This window comes from Phoxinus phoxinus (assembly GCF_949152265.1).
Source record: "Phoxinus phoxinus genome assembly, chromosome: 7".
Taxonomy (NCBI): domain Eukaryota; kingdom Metazoa; phylum Chordata; class Actinopteri; order Cypriniformes; family Leuciscidae; genus Phoxinus; species Phoxinus phoxinus.
This window is the reverse complement of record NC_136882.1, coordinates 6,551,639-6,568,624: the sequence shown is the minus strand read 5'-3', so window position 1 is coordinate 6,568,624 and position 16,986 is coordinate 6,551,639.

Genomic DNA, 16,986 nt, shown 5'->3' with positions numbered 1-16,986 from the left:
GTGCTATTGGTATACTTCTTTTAAACAAAAAAATAGGAAACTATACTTTCAATCTACTCTTTATGTACTTCTCAGAGATATACTTAAAATTACACTTAAGTATACTTGACTTTACTTTGACTAAAGACTTTACATAAAAGAAAGGGACTTTGCTTGTACTGACAGAAAGTACATTTGGCCTACTTGTATTCAATTGTTTTGATCAGGATTTATCGAGATTTGATTGAGTATAATGAAGTATTCTAAGCATACTTGGCTTGTAGGGGGGTGGCGAACGCACGTAGGGATGTGTTTCTGCATCAGCCTCTTGAACAGAAGTTTGTGAAGGGCCCGATTCAAGACACGCAGATCCAAGATCGGTCGAAGCCCACCGCCTTTCTTGGGCACAATGAAGAATGGGCTGGAGGGACCAGCTCTATCGTGTCTTTCACCAATAGGACTGCAATCTCACAGGAGCATCCTCGTCTTCTTCTGAGGTAAACCAGATGCTTCTGAACTGAAAACTGAATCGCATAGCCGAGCCTGATCGTCTGAATGACGCAGTGAGACGGGATGGTAAGCCAGGCTTCCAGACACCGTGCAAGGGGGACCAGAGGGACAACAGACACTAGGCCCCATCTCAGAAGGCACAGTGCTACTGTAGGTTTGGGGGCCATGAGTGTGTTGGCACACTTACCTGGCTCCTCGGTTCCCGTGAGTGATAAGCTGGAGATGCGTGAGAAGGCGTTGCGTTCTTGAACTACACTACTACTCCAGTTGGGGAAAAAAGAGGGGGATGAGAGAGGCAAGATGTTGCGTCACTCACTGTCAGTGTTTGGAATAACGCTGTTTAAAGGAACGGCGTTAGGTAACGACGTTAATTTTTTAGTAACGAGGTAATCTAACTAATTACTTTTCCCGTCGTTACAACGCCGTTAACGTTACTGGACGTTAAATGCGGTGCGTTATATGCATTGATTGAATAAACTGTGTCAACCGATTCCGAACGCACCCCTGGCTCACAGCTAGTGAGGAGGTGGGTAAATAACGAGGTAAGCGATTATGATTGGCTAAGGCAGAGTCATGTTTCATGGTAGCCAATCAGAGCCAGTGTTTTTACACACATGCCAGCACACGCGTCAGGCGCCCCACACACACACACACACACACACACAACCGCTAAACAGATTTGACGGAGCAGCAGAGATGGCGAGTCAGGAGCAATCCGATGAAAAGTTGGTGGAGATATAAGCACTACTTCAAATTCATTGTGGTCAAAAGCAAGAACGTGCATGTACATTATGTCCAGGAGCGAAGACTTTGTCGACATCCGTTGTAAGCAACTCTAATTTAATGAAGCATCTCACATTGACACGCGCATCTACAAAGCTAGTGGCAAAAAACACAGATACCTCCACCACAGATGCTAGTTCGCCAGGTTGTTTTCTTGAGTTGTCTCAGGTTGAGAGAGAGAGAGTTTGATTTAATTTGCTAGAGTTATGCACTTTATATGGTGTAACTGTTTACTTTTTTTACAAAGATAATACTTGAAGTGCAGGATAAACCTCTTGTTGTCTGTCGACGTGCAATACATATTGAAAGTTATGTACAAACACCCGTCTGTTCTACTCATTTCAACTGACTTGTGAAAACTGCTCACAAAAATCCAAATTCTTTGGATTATAGCAACTTTTTTTTAACAGTAACGCAAATAGTTACTTTCCCTAGTAACGAGTTACTTTTACTATAGAGTAATTCAGTTACTAACTCAGTTACTTTTTGGAACAAGTAGTGAGTAACTATAACTAATTACTTTTTTGAAAGTAACGTTCCCAACACTGCTCACTGTCAACCCACACCTTTTGTAACCTAGAGACTGAGGAAACTGCTCTTTTTGAAAGAACAAAAGATTCTTCTCCCAGCCCTCCACCGGGGGAAAGGAGTGGTGTGTTCACCTTCTCCCGAAGTGCAGCTCCTTTCACCTCTGGTTTGCCCGTCCCAGGGACGTTTCGTCGGCTGCTTGGAGGACTTAGCAGGCGTTGAGATGGATGGCTTAGCCTTCCTGCATGGAGCTCGACGTTGCAGCCTAGGTGAAAGTGGCCGAGACGGAGAAGATGTGGAGGCCGCAGGGGGGCAGACCCAGATGGACAGGTGTTGATGTCGGTGACGAGCAGGCAGGGGGGCAGACAGACTGGTGTTGGCAACAGCATCCCACCGGGGCTGGATGTGTTTAATCGCTTCCGTCTGCTTCTGTACTGCTGGGCAAAGGACAGCGTCGTTGAAGAGGCCGACCTGGGAAATGGGGGAGTTGAGAAACCGTACATTGTCGACCTCCTTCATTACGGTCAGGTTCAGCCAGAGATGCTGTTCCTGGACCACTAGCATGGACATCATCTGCCCAAGGAACCGTGCAGTGACTTTCGGCAACCTGAGGGTGAGGTCTGTCGCTGTTCGCAGTTCCTGCATCAACTCTGGGTCAGAACTACCCTCATTGAGCTCTTTTAGTGCTTTAGTGCTAGCAGCCGAGAACTTACAGGCCTTGGATGGGAGACGAGAAAAAGATGCCTACTATGACTTAGTGATGCACTTCCGGGAAGAAAGGGACCGGAACGTGACGCTGCTGTTAAGCATGACCTGCCCTGAGAATCCATTCATCCAGCCCCAAGCCTTCGGGACACAGTGGAGGGAAGCATGGTAGTCAGCACTGCGTTGGACTCGAACAACGCTACTCTCCCCGAAGGGGGCTGCACAACTGAATTTTCATCCCCAGAGGACTCAAGCCCGCCCTCTGATGCAGCAATCGACATTCGGTCCTCTGCGGGATCCCCGAATGAGATGCTGGTTCCCCCTTGGGAAGGACCAGCAACCGCAGCCGGAAGCTCCACAGCCTGCGATGTGAAAGAGGAGTGGGATTCACCAGGCGGGAGGTGATTGTTTTCACAGTAAAAGAAAGACCAGATCGGGGAATAGCAGAGGGGACTCAGTCTTGATCTCAACATCGCGATGGTCATCTTTCCGCAGTGGGTGCATGACTTATCAACCAACACCACCTCAGTGTGCTTACGGCCCAGACACACGCGAAGCAGAGATCGTGGCTGTCAGACAGGGCCAGGAAATTACCGCATCCAGAAACGCACGGGTGGAATGACATCTTACACACCCATGTTTACTCTTTTAGGGAAATTGCTCTTTAGATGTTTAAGTGCCAAGGGGAACAGCCGCTGCACTTAACCGTGCACACACTCAGCAACCGCAACCTCCGCTGGAACGTGCCGTCACACCAACCCAGGAACAGGATCCCTCTTGTTCTGATACTCTCTGAACGATGATTGAGCAGAGTGAAACAACGTCTGCTTGGCTCCAAAGCGAAAGCTTAATGTGTGAGTTTGCACGCTGCCTTATATACACAGAAACGGGGAGTGTCTTGCGAAGCAAATCCCACTCGCCAGTGTGCATTGGCTTGTTCTATTACCACTCGAAGGTGATTGGGCTCTCAGGCAAGATCCTCAATTCGTCAGTCCGATGTAACGTTGAACGTGACCGAAAGATAGGGAACTAGATTGATCCACACAGTGCCAAAACACAAACAAAACAATCTACTTCAGCGAAATGCAAGCAGTTTGGGATTTTACCCGCTAGAGGGCCAAAAGTTACCTAGTGTACCTTTAAGATTACACTGAAAGGGTCAGTAACCTTAAAAAACCCTCAAATGCTAGTTTCTAATATAGTTTGTTTAAAGAGATGTGCTCACAAACAAGGTTGATTTTACCACACTTTACACTTATTATTTCTTCAGAATAGGAAGAATCTCTCTGACTTCCTCCTTAGGGTGGGTCAAAAGTTTCTTGACATCGAATAGTCATTGTTGATGTTGGCTATAAGTAATAATTAATTTTGTTACATTTATATAGCGCTTTTTCTGGGACCTCAAAGCGCTTCACATATGGAAGGGGGGGAATCTCCTCAACCACCACCAATGTGCAGCATCACCTGGATGATGCGACGGCAGCCATATTGCGCCAGAACGCCCACCACACACCAGCTTACTGGTGGAGAGGAGACGGTGATGAAGCCAATTAGTGTATGGGGATGATTAGGAGGCCATGATGGACAGAGGCCAAGGGGCAAATTTGGCCAGGTTACACCCCTACTCTTGTATAAGTACATGTGCTCGAACATACTCATCGGTCTGATGGCGAAACATTATGGATGTTTTGAATGATTATTGCAGTTTAGTTTGAATGCCCTTTTTTGCACTCGGGAGGAATATTAGAGTTCTTAATGTTTTTCAAAGTACGAAGAACTCGAGCGACTGAAGAAAATGTGAATCTTGTGAAATTGAGTACAAGGTGCTCACTCTCTGCTCACTCTAACTGCAGAACACAGCACACACCTCCTAGTAACACAGGTGTGTATCATCCCGCTTTAATATCGAGTTGCAGTGCTTCCTCCTCCTCAGCAATGCATTCTGTAACGCAGCGCTGTTAATTATCCTCGTTAGCGTCTGAGTCAGCAGCGCTAGGCTAACGAGCATTGGCTCTCATGATCTGTGCGTTTGAAAGTGATCTTCAGCAATAAAAACATGTCAGCCGACCCCTCACTGGAAAATTGCAAATTGGTGAATGTGCTGAGTGAGCGAGAACGTGTTTTTTTTGTGCTGACTGTGTGCAGGCCTGTGGTGATGGATGCTGGCTTGACACAGCCTCAGTGTTTGGGCTGTGGGAATAATGAGTTGCAGTGTCCCCTACGCCCAATATGCACAGACACTGAGAGCAGGAGGAGAACACTGTGGCTTTAATTAAGGCAGAGCTACACACACACACACACACACACTGACCCAACATGATGGTGGCTCTTATTTCTGTCAGTAGTGAGTGGAGCTGTAGTCAGGTAGGGGCCGGTCCTGCAGGACTCTTAATAAGGTGCTGTAATGTCAGGGTGGGTTGGCGCTTGCAGGATTTTGCTCAGGGAAGACGGGACGATTCTTATTCACACATTCATTAAAAGAACATGGCTTTTGCTGCCATTTGAACTCAAGTGCATTACTGCATCCAGAATATCTCTATCTATAATATCTACTACACTATACCAATTGTTTTATAGCATATTAGAATAATAAATATATGTAATTACCAATGATGAAAATGTACGTTTGCTGTACTCAACATTCCTCAATCCTTAATTAAAACATTTAATTGACATTTTATTGACAATTACTAAATAATATATAGATATAAAGAAAAGATCACGAAGCACCAACATACTTCATCTTTAATTGCAAGTTTAATCAAGTTAAAAGTGCCAAAAAAGAACAAGAACATTGGGTAAAAATTTGATTACATGAATCACTCAAGTTGAAAAACTAAAATCTGAAATCTATCAGTTATGATGCTAAAAGGGAGTCTTTCAGATATATCTAACGGACAGATCTATGGCTATGCGCCTCAACTTTGTGACAGGTTTTTTTTTTTAGGTGAGTGCAGAGACAAATAGTCAATGTGATGAACACATCAGGGCAACAGTGAAGTCCTTCAGGGCTGAGAACCTTTTCCCCATGTTATTACCCTTTGTTCCATGAGCTACTTTCTTCATTCATCTCTCTTTCCCCGTCCCCGTCCATCATCTCCTCCTCCTCTTTTACCATTCTCTGTTACTTGGTCCCTCACTTTGTTCTCTTCTTGTTACATCCCTTTCCTCTATGTCTACACAGTTAAGTGCATATCAGACTGCTGTGCTAATGTAGAAATGGAAGAAGAGAGACTATAATGAGAGAGAGAGAGAGAGAGAGAGAGAGAGAGAGAGAGAGAGAGAGAGAGAGAGAGGAGAGAGAGAGAGAGAGAGAGAGAGAGAGAGAGAGACGGGGACAGAGAGACACTGACTGGCAGAAATGGATAATTAGGACAGAAAGTTTCACTGCAGTTAGCGACACAGATCAAAGGAACAAGGACATTAAGTTCCATTGTAAAGTTTTTTCCCCTTAATTGCTCTTGGTCTTTTTAAACAGTGCTTACATTTAAGCTCTTGACACCTTGCTTTAACTGCACAAGGAACTCTGGCCTTCCAGCGCGGCGTAAATGTCACAACGAGTCAGGATAAAGCCCATATATAATGCTATGTTGTATTCTAATATGGAGTCTTATTTAAATTAGTTATCATTATGAGTGTGTCCTTTTCTCAGGGCACTTTAGAAAACAGTATTATTCCAGTACATGAAAGGTCAGTAGCACTAGTTCATAGTGGTGGTCCTAATTTTTTTTAAATTAGTAGCCATTAAACAGCCACTTGTAACAACAGCAAGTTACAGTCCACTTATTACACGGGCAACACTCCTAGTACAAGTACAAGTAAAAAGCCCACTTGATCCGAGTTGATGATTTAGTATGATTTTGAATGTCAAAATAAGGTCCACCCCTAAACCTAACCCTCAGGAGGGTAAGCAGATCGTACAAAAATTTACACTCTAAAAAAGTTTTTTTGGTCAAATATGGACAAACCCAAACGCTGGGTTAAAAATGTAATTTAAAAAAATTAACCCAACGGCTGGGTTTGTCCATATTTGACCCAAAATTGGGTTGAAACAACCCAACATTTTTTAGAGTGTACGGATGAGATCGCATAAATTCATACGAATTTGCCACCAATTCGCTAAAACTTACTGAATTTAAGTATTTTTGTATTTAGAAAATGTATTTTTGGCTCATGTGGATGAAAGACAACAACTCCCAGAATGCACTTGCTTCGCTGCCACTCCCAAGCCACGCCTACCGGTAAGAGCGCAGTTAAACAATTTGGCTAGGCTACTAGTTGACTCGAAACTTAAAAGATGCCGTTTTATCGTCAGTCTCCTTGACAAGTCTGCCCGGGATTTCCCGGGTGTAAGAAAATATCTGTATATATGTATCAATAGTCTATTTTCGTCATTCAAAAAGGGAAACCGTAAATAGGACTGCAGATATACAAACCGTAAACAAAGCAGCGCTTGCTAACCATTTTGAATATCAATCATGCTGATCACTTTCTTCATTCAAATTATAAAAACCTTCTGTACTATCTTGACTTTGCTAATTTTGATCACTTTCACTTTTATTCTTGTGCACTGACTCTTTCGCTAAGCTGAACAGCCAATCAGAGCTCTCTCTCTCTCTCTCCGACGGCCAGACGCCGATTCACGACCAGAGCCAATGGAACAAACCCCAAAAAACGAAGGCTATCGACGCTCAAAAACGTCCCGACGTTGCCTGACGACTGACCGTCGGCATGATGTGTCCTGGCCTTAACAGGAAGTCTTTTGAACTTTAAAATTCAACTAAAGGCATCTAAAGATTGTTTAGCATTTAGCAATGCAGGGGGCAACAATCCTGGCTCTTTCCTCTTCTTTCATTGTGGAGATGGGCATGGTTTTATTTCAGTTCGCCTAATAGCTGGTTTGATTTGCATTGAGAGATGATCTTATGGAAACTACCCCATGCCGATCTCTAGGTGTGGTGAAGGGTGTGTGATGATGTGCGGATATTTTAATCCCAAAGGCCGAGGCCGAACTTTATCAGGATCGTAGTATCCTGGATCCGTGAAGTAACTGGCCTTTAAAAATATAAATCTGCTGGCCTCTATGGGAATTTAACATAGGAGTGTCCTAACTTATACACCCTGTATTTTAAGGAAGAACATTTATTTATTTACGATACATTATTCATTCACAAAGAAAATTGATGTCCTTAAAGGTTGGAGATTTCCTTTTTTTATTTTTATTAAGGCATTAAGATCAATTTCCAAAAGATGATTTTTTATTCCTCGTTTTAGGCAACTTTAGCATGGGTGTCTAAACTTATGCATAGCACTGTATTATTGATATTCAAAAATATTAATAAAAACCTACAATATTATGTCAGTGACACTAAAATAACATGATGTGATGACTCGTGGCCTGCTCCTTACAGGCTTGAACCAGCAACCTCCCAAATACACCCGAGCTTTAACCACTATGCCATCCTATGCCTCAATAATGAAGTATTATAGGGGCAAAAGAACAATTTTTATCCCTTATGGAGGAAAACGGTACCTTAATCTATTTGTCTCCTACCTGACATTTGAGCTTTAGAAGTAGTCACCTTGAAAATCCAATTTATATTTATATTCACCACATGAATTTTTATATTCTTATTCATCACATGAAGATCACAAAGCCCTTCTCAAATCACTTGTGTTACGTTTAAATATGGTGCGTTTATGAAGACAAGTGCGATGTCATTGACACCAATCCCCATTGTCAACCTAAATATCACTCTGTTCCTCAATAAAACTATCACATGGCTTCAGGAACTTTGCAATGCTCTGAAATACACAGGTTGTGTGGACAATGCTGCTTTAGAAATAGTTTTTTTTTAGCTTGATAATGTAGTCACTAGTATATATGGAACACAGCTGTGTGAACATTATAATATCTCTTTTTTTATTGTGTTGCACAGAAGAGAGTCAGTCGTGTTTGGAATTATGCAATATGATATAATTTTTATTTTTGTCCGCACTATTCTTTGAAAACATAGTAACACTCAGTTTATCTGGTGGATATTACATTGGAGTTTATAATAGTGGTTCATATTCTGATTAAAATGACACTGCTACTTTTAAGTACCATTGAAACAGAGAAGCAAACAGCTCCACTGATGAAGAAGTGTTATTCTGGTCAGTTAAATCATTGTCCTGGAGTCTATTATGGCTTTAAGACTCTGAATCATTACATTGTTGCAGCTAATACCCAATATTGAACCAGCAATCATTTTACCGAGGTCAAACTCAAAATCTATCCCTGTTTATCTGTTTGCAAATGACAGGCTCTTTCCTGCCAGCTCTGACTTGAACCAATTTAATTATGGCTCGTTAAGGTGCTGAGCGCTTAGCACAAGCCTATCGACAAGCGGGAAGGACACGCTAATTAAAGGCCATTTAAATGTTTATCCCGGAGCGCTAATGGAGAGACACTTATCATTTAAATGCTGTTTGGAGCATATCCCTCTCTCTCTCTCTCTCTCTATGCAGGGACATGTGGGAATGAATCCCTGTGGAATTACTAATGCAGTGGGAGGACATGCTTGTCAGGTTCACGGTTAACAACACCTAAATATTACAGAGTTCATGATGTTTTGGACAATGAAAGGAAGTAAAAGAAAAACAATGCTGGTTACATGATTATCTGAAGGCACTCTGCAATCCCTAGAAAACGCAGTTTTGATCCAGACTGGGGATGTGTGCGCTCATAAACAGGGTTATGCTCGTATAGCTCAATGGGAGTGATTAAGCTTTGATGAATCAGTTCTTCTGTAGGTCAGGTAATCCTCAGTCACGCTGAAAAGTAGATGTGTAACACACGTGATTACAGCATATACCATTTATTGATTTTTCTCATATTTTTATCACACTTTTTATTGGAAATAATTCATCACACTAATAAACAAGTTATATTGACAGCCCTCATAATAACACATCCATATCACAAAAGCACTGAGGATGTATGTGCATTGGAAATGACTGTAATTTAATGATAAAAGCAGGATAATTAATCTGACGACATCAGTCATGGCCTCAACAAACATCCATTCCTTCTCCAAATTGTTTTTCCTGTGTCTAGACGCTTAGGCCCATCCATGTCAAGTAAAGTCACATTTATTTCTATCTTATATTTATAAAATACAGGTTGTTTTAAAGCAGCTTTCAGTGATAAACAATGATTCAAACAGAATTCAAATCTGCTCTAAAAAGCAACTCTAAAAAGTGAAGTCACCTTTATCTATATAGCACTTTATACAATACAGATTCTTTCAAAGTAGCTTTTCAGTGATAAGAGGAAATTAATGCAACAAAGAATGTTTTGGCTGTAGAAGAAAGTTATTGTCCAGTTTAAAGTCCCCTTGTAGTCGATAATTGTATTGACCACAGAGCACAATCGAGTACTGCGGAGCTAAACCATTTAGTGCTTTGTAAGTAATCAGCAATATTTTAAGTATGCAATGTTTAATAGGGAGCCAATACAGTGTTGACAGAACCGGGCTAATATGGTCATACTTCCTGGTTCTGGTAAGAACTCGAGCTGCTGCGTTTGGGACCCGCTGGAGTTTGTTTATTAAGCGTGCAGGGCAGCCACCCAGTAGAGCATTACAATAATCCATACTAACTTTTCTGCATTTGTCATTGAGAGCAGATGTTGTAATTTAGATATAGTTCTACCAGAAAGACTCGGGAGAATAGATACTTGACAATTATGCATTTATTAACAGCCCAGCAAGCACATATGCAATACATTTCTTTTGCGTATAGGCCCCGTCCGTAACTCGCAATTCGAGGGATTTCCCACCTGAAGATGGCGGGGGCGCAGCCGACCCCCAGTGTGGTATTGGAAGAGACCATCCTGATGGCGGTGGGGAGGTTAAAGGGGGAAATCCTATGGTGATAGGGAGGATAGATGGAGGAACCCATCTCGTTGGTGGAGGGAAGAAATCATCTTGGTGGTGGTGGGGTGGATGGAGGTGAGTGAAGCGTCAGGATCTGCGAACTCAGACAAGTGTAAGTACGGGTCTTTTATACTTATAGTATAAAAACGTGATTGGATAGATGAGAAGATAATAAGTGACGCAACAATTGAGTCTTCCCGGCAGAACTTACGCTAAAGCTTTCATTTTTAAGATGGAAGAATGCGGTTTTACAGATGCTAGAAACGTGGCTTTCAAATGAAAGATTGGTATCAAAGAGCACACCCAGGTTCCTAACCGACGACGAGGACTTCACAGAGCAGCCGTCAAGTGTTAGACAGTACTCTAGGTTATTACGTGTGGAGGTTTTTAGTCCAATAATTAGAAACTTTTTTTTTTTTTCAGAATTAAGTAGGAAAATCAACCATTTTATTTTTATTTTTATATCAGCTATGCATTCAGTTGATTTTGTGAACTGGTAAGTGAATTGTCTAAAAAGACAATAAACTGTCCGTTGCAGGGCTAACATACAGACATTAAATACAATATAATTTCAATATTATTACAATGTATTACTTCTATATAATATAATAATCTATTTGGTGAAAATGAAATAATTCATTTTGTATAACAATATGAACAAGACAAAAATAAAAGACCCAATCCACCAACTAAAATCATAAAACAAAAGGTATGCGTTGATGTTTGTCACTGATGTCAGGACAGTAAAATAACCTTTGCTTACCCGACACTTTCTTTCCAACCACACAAACACAATAAACAAGCTCCGACATCTCTATTTCATATTAGCCAAACTGAAATCAATGTGGCACATTTGTCTTTATTACTGAAATAAATAGCTTTTTCATTATGCTGTGATCTCTCCCTCTCTCTCTCTCTGCTTCTGTTGCCATTACTTAAGGGCTCTCCTTGGGCCTGAGAGGCCTCTATCCCAATGTCATTCATTTGCCACCAGCAGTAACAAGCCTCTAACAGTTTAGAGACAGACCGTAAGCAGCCATTTCCTCTCGTGAAGGGAGGAGAGATTGAGGAGAAGCGGGCGAGAAATCGAGAGGAGGAAGGGAGATGATCGAGCAGCTAAAATGAGGAGAGGCCACCACAAAAGAAACCTGGGAGGATGTATATTTGCATTTTCTGTGGCTCAGCCTGTAAGCGTGTGTGTGTGTGTGTGTGTGTGTGTGTGTGATTCATGGGCCTGACAGATGCCGGGTGCAGCTGGCTCTGTCCTTGATCGGCCCTGTAGACCGGACAGCGCTGTCATTCACCATTGCCCAAATTATCTCTGTATTGACTGCACAACCCTCTGTGACAGCAACGTAATGGCTAATTACCCAGGATACTTTCAAACCCAGACAGAAACCGAGCGAGAGAGAGGAATTAAATCTTCAATGTTAGGAAAGAGAAGAGAAAGGATTTAAAGAAAAATAGGGCATTATGCTGTGATATTTAAATGAGATCTTCGCTGACCATCTGATGCACATTGCACAGAAAAATAGCGAGAGTCGGTGAAAATCACAGGTTTCAATCCGATTGCCTGACTGTGGGTTCAGGAGCACAGGCTTTTTCCAGGGAAAGTCGTGTGTTCAGGGCAGTAATAACAAATCACTGATTTTTCCTATACTTCCGCGTACATGGCTTTCGCGTGATGCAAAATTCTTCACCAGAATAGTACACGCTTAGTCCGATTTTTTTCCGCTGTTTCATGGTTGAAAACAAAACTGAAGACACAGAACAACAACAAAATACAAAATAAAAGGACAATCTCTATGACTTCACACTACCAAAGTGTGGATACAGAGGACGGTAAGGACAGAGGGTGGCGTTTCTGATCTAGTAATAAGTCGATGAGATATCTTCAAATACCCCTGTTATTCACATTTGCAGAGTTCTTGAATTTTTTTATTTGATAATTTACAATCTCTTTTTTTTTTTTTACACAATACACAATGTTACACAGCAGCTTTGCAGAAATGTATACTGTTAACGTTTATAATACCTTTAATGCCTAATAATCCACATTGATTCGTTTTAAAATAAGTAGGCCTACTGCTTAAGTTTCTCAGGGAATTTGCAAAAGAGAACGCAAAAGCATTGACAAATAATTTTTTCTTCCCATATTTTCTTCCTTCATCATGTCCCTTAAGGGGCACCCCAATACATTTAACATGTACTATATATTTTGCCTTTGTCTGTGGGTCAGTGACATGATGTTTGACTATTTTTGTCTGGATTTATTTATTTGAAAATATTAATTAATCGAATTGAAATTCTTGAAAATAAACCTTTTATTTATTCAAACTACCTAGTAGTTTGGCACAAACTTGTATTATTATTATTTTTTCTTATAATATAATTAGTATAAATAAATTAATAACAACATTTATTCAAAATACATTTTCTCACAAAAAAAATGTAACAGTAAAAATATGGCAGCAACATTTTAGGTTTTAAGGATTGAACATAAATTTACATCTTGTAAAATTTTGGGAATGTCAATGTTCAGTTTTTCTTGTAAATTACAAGATGACTTGTCCTCTTTCACTTTCAAAAATAGTAAACTTAACAGTATTTTACTGTAAAATTACATAATTACAAATGTGTCATTAGATACACAGGTTTTTACTGTAGCACAACATAATATATATATATATATATGATTTTTTATTTCCTAGACACTTAATATGCAACTTTACATTACTGCCCACCAGTCTGTTATTGGTAACATCAGTTTCAGATTTAATAACCCTGAAATATCATGAAATAAAGAGCAACGCTGCTGACCCGATTTCATGCGGATTATAAAGAGACTTCCACGACTCCAGTGAACTGGTAACTCCTGCGGATTCTAGAAAAGTCAAACATATAATTGATTGTTTTCTATTTGTCTGTCATGAAGCAGTCAAGAGCTCAAGATCCCAGCAGTGCCGTCTGACCACTTTAACACACCAGTGTGCAGTTCTCACAGATGTGAAAAATAAAATCTCTCCCAGTCAAGAAAATAGATCTAAACTTTCTAAGCATACAGAGCTTCTCTCGAATGCACATGATAGATGACTGTCAGAAAAAGACCAACTTAAACAAGTAAAACAGCTCCAGATCTCCAGAAAGAGACTCAGAGAGAGAGGGGAAGAGGGAGAGGAAGAAGGTGAGGGAATAGAGGGTACTAAATCCCTCTCTGACTGTTAGGGAAGATGATGAGATCCCGAGAGGATGGACAGAGCGCAGAGAGAGAGAGAGAGAGAGAGAGAGAGAGAGAGAGAGAGCGAAGGAGCAGGCTTTCTCACACAGAAGAAGAGCCAGGCTTTCGCCACAGTGTGTCCTGGCCTGCCATTAGCAGCTCACCAGCACTAATTACACACACACGAACACCAGTGCCACCTCTGCCCCAACACACACACACACTCCACACTTCACCATACTCATAACTTACTGCCGTTAAGCTACTGGAGATGCCCTTTAAAGGCGCTTTCATATAGCCTACTAACAAGAAGAAGCTTGTTATATTGAGGGGACAATTATCTTTTTAAGACTAGCCAATGATGTATTTGATCATTTAATCCAAGCTGTGTTTTTTTGGGCACAAAAAAGAGGGTTTTTGAATGAATGCGTTTGAATTTAATGAGCAGTAAATGAGAACTGATAAAGCTAAATTAAATACAACTAGAAAACACAGAAACCCACTAACTTATATAACTGGGTCAATGTGATGAACAGTAGTATTTACTAAAAAATGTTGCTGTAATAAAATAAAAAGAATAAAAAGAATAAAATGAAATCGCACAGTGTGTGAAATACCGGTATATAAACGGCAGTAGCAAAGCTATTCTGAAAACGGGATAAGGTTAAGTATTATCCACTGATCTATAGATGATTGGATTGCTCATGTCATAAAAAGTGAAGCCACCATATTGATATTCCCCACGTTCTATTGAATTAATAGGAAATCATCTAATTTTAATGAGAAAACATTACCTAAGTAGTCAGTGTTTTATATCTGAAGTCTCCCGGTACAATCTTACAACGCAGACGTCCTGAAAGGGATTTTTTTTTAAAGTCAGGAATTTCCCTTGTTTATTACAAGTGACATTAATCTTCATTACAGTAGCGACTATCTGATCAGCTGATGGACGCAACATTTATATTACAAATGTCACAATGATTCTTCTGAAATATGAATACAGATGTTTTGCGCATGCAACTTAATTCGCTATGTACAGTTATAATAATATGTGACCCTGGACGACAAAACCAGTCACATGGGTCGGGTCAAATTTCTGAATAGATAGTCTTTCCAGTGATATATGTTTTGTTAGGATATGACAATATTTGGCCGAGATACAACAATTAAAAAATCTGGAATCTGAGGAGCAAAAAAATCTAAACATTGAGAAAATCTCCTTTAAAGTTGTGCATTTATGTTCACGATTGTGCTGCATTCACTCACAAAAATACATGTTTTATATATTTACGGTAGGAAATTTGCTAAATATCTTCATGGATCATGATCTTCACTTAATATCCTCATGATTTTTGGCATAAAAGAAAAATCGATAATTTTGACCCATACAATGTATAGTTGGCTATTGCCACAGATATACCCGTGCGGCTCCAGACTGGTTTTGTGATCCTGGGTCACATGTACATGTTTCACAATTTATTCAGAGAAATGACTCTGACTGCGTTTATGTGTGACACTATTTATATGCGACGGATGCGCTGCAAATCAGGGGATTTTAGGTCAATGTTTTGACTGTCAGTCACCGATGCCCTGCATGGCTGCATCCGAAATCACACACTTCCCCACTATATAGTAGCCGAAAAACAGTGTGTGACAAGAGTAGTATGTCCAAATTCACAGTACTCATAAAAGAATGGGCAAAAAGTCCCCGGATGACCTATGACCTCCAGTGAGATTCTGAAGTGTGCATGTGACGGACACTTTACTGTCCCATGAGGCCACAGGAGAGGAGATATGGAGATGAAGCGACGCTGGTGGGTCACATGATAAACACAACATGGAGGATGTAGTACGTCCAGATTGCATTACTACACTCATTCATACTATATACAACATACTTTTTAGCGGTCGTGAGGTAATTACTTAATCAAAATAATGCCTCCTCAAGAGTGTGTGATTTCAGACGCAGGAATCGTGAGATGGCCTCTCGAACACTTCCGGTGGCTGGCAGGTTACAACAACCCAGTCATCATATAGATATAAATATAGACTGAAGTTAAAGGGTTAGTTCACCCAGAATTTAAACTTCTGTCAGTAACCCTCACCCTCATGTTGTTCAACCCCGTAAGACTTTCGTTCATCTTCTGAACACAAATTAAGATATTTTTGATTAAATCTGAGAGCTGGATCGCTCCTCCATAGGCTTCTGTTGTAATCGAAACTTGCCGGCCCATAAAGTTATTAAAGACATTGTTAAAATAGTCAGAGAAATTCAATGAAATTCGATAAAATAGTCAGAGAAATTCAAAAGATGACACTATTTATAAACTGTCCGATGGACATATCACAGAAATGGCAAGATATTTTCTATGTGAATATATGTTAAAATGTAATTTATTCCTGTGCTCAAAGCTGAATTATCAGCATCATTACTCCAGTCTTCAGAGTCACATGATCCTTCAGAAATCAGTATAATATGACAGCTGTGCTGCTTCATATTTTTGTGGAAACTGGGATACTTTCTTTTAATTATTTGATGAATGGAAAGTTCTAATACATCCAAATAAATCCATATTTTCCTAATATCCTAATAAACAATTATACTGAATGATAATTCATATGTGTGTGTGTGTGTGTGACAGAGAGAAAGGGTGTGTGTGTGTGTGTGTGACAGAGAGAAAGGGTGTGTGTGTGTGTGTGTGTGTGTGAGAGTGTGTGTGTGTGTGTGTGAGAGAGAAAGGGTGTGTGTGTTTGTGTGTGTGTGACAGAGAGAAAGTGTGTGTGTGTGTGTGTGTGTGTGTGTGTGTGTGTGTGTGTGTGTGAGTGTGTGTGTGTGTGTGTGTGTGTGTGTGTGTGTGTGTGTGTGTGAGTGTGTGTGAGAGAGAGAAAGGGTGTGTGTGTTTGTGTGTGTGTGACAGAGAGAAAGTGTGTGTGTGTGTGTATGAGTGTGTGTGTGTGTGAGAGAGAGAAAGGGTGTGTGTGTGTGAGTGCGTGTGTGTGTGTGAGAGAGAGAGAGAGAGAGAGAGAGAGAAAGGGTGTGTGTGTGTGTGTGTGTGTGTGTGTGTGTGTGTGTGTGAGAGAGAAAGGGTGTGTGTGTTTGGGGGCTGAACTCTGTCTGCAGGGACACTTGTCTCTGTTGAGTGCTGTCACAGAAACAGCTCCTCGGATGTGTCATGATTGCACTAATTACTGAGAGTCAGTGAAAGCTTTGACAAGGACGACCACAACACAACACACAGACGCACCGCGCGCACACACACACACACACACACACACACACACACACACACACACACACACACACACACACACACACACACACACACACACACACACACACACCAA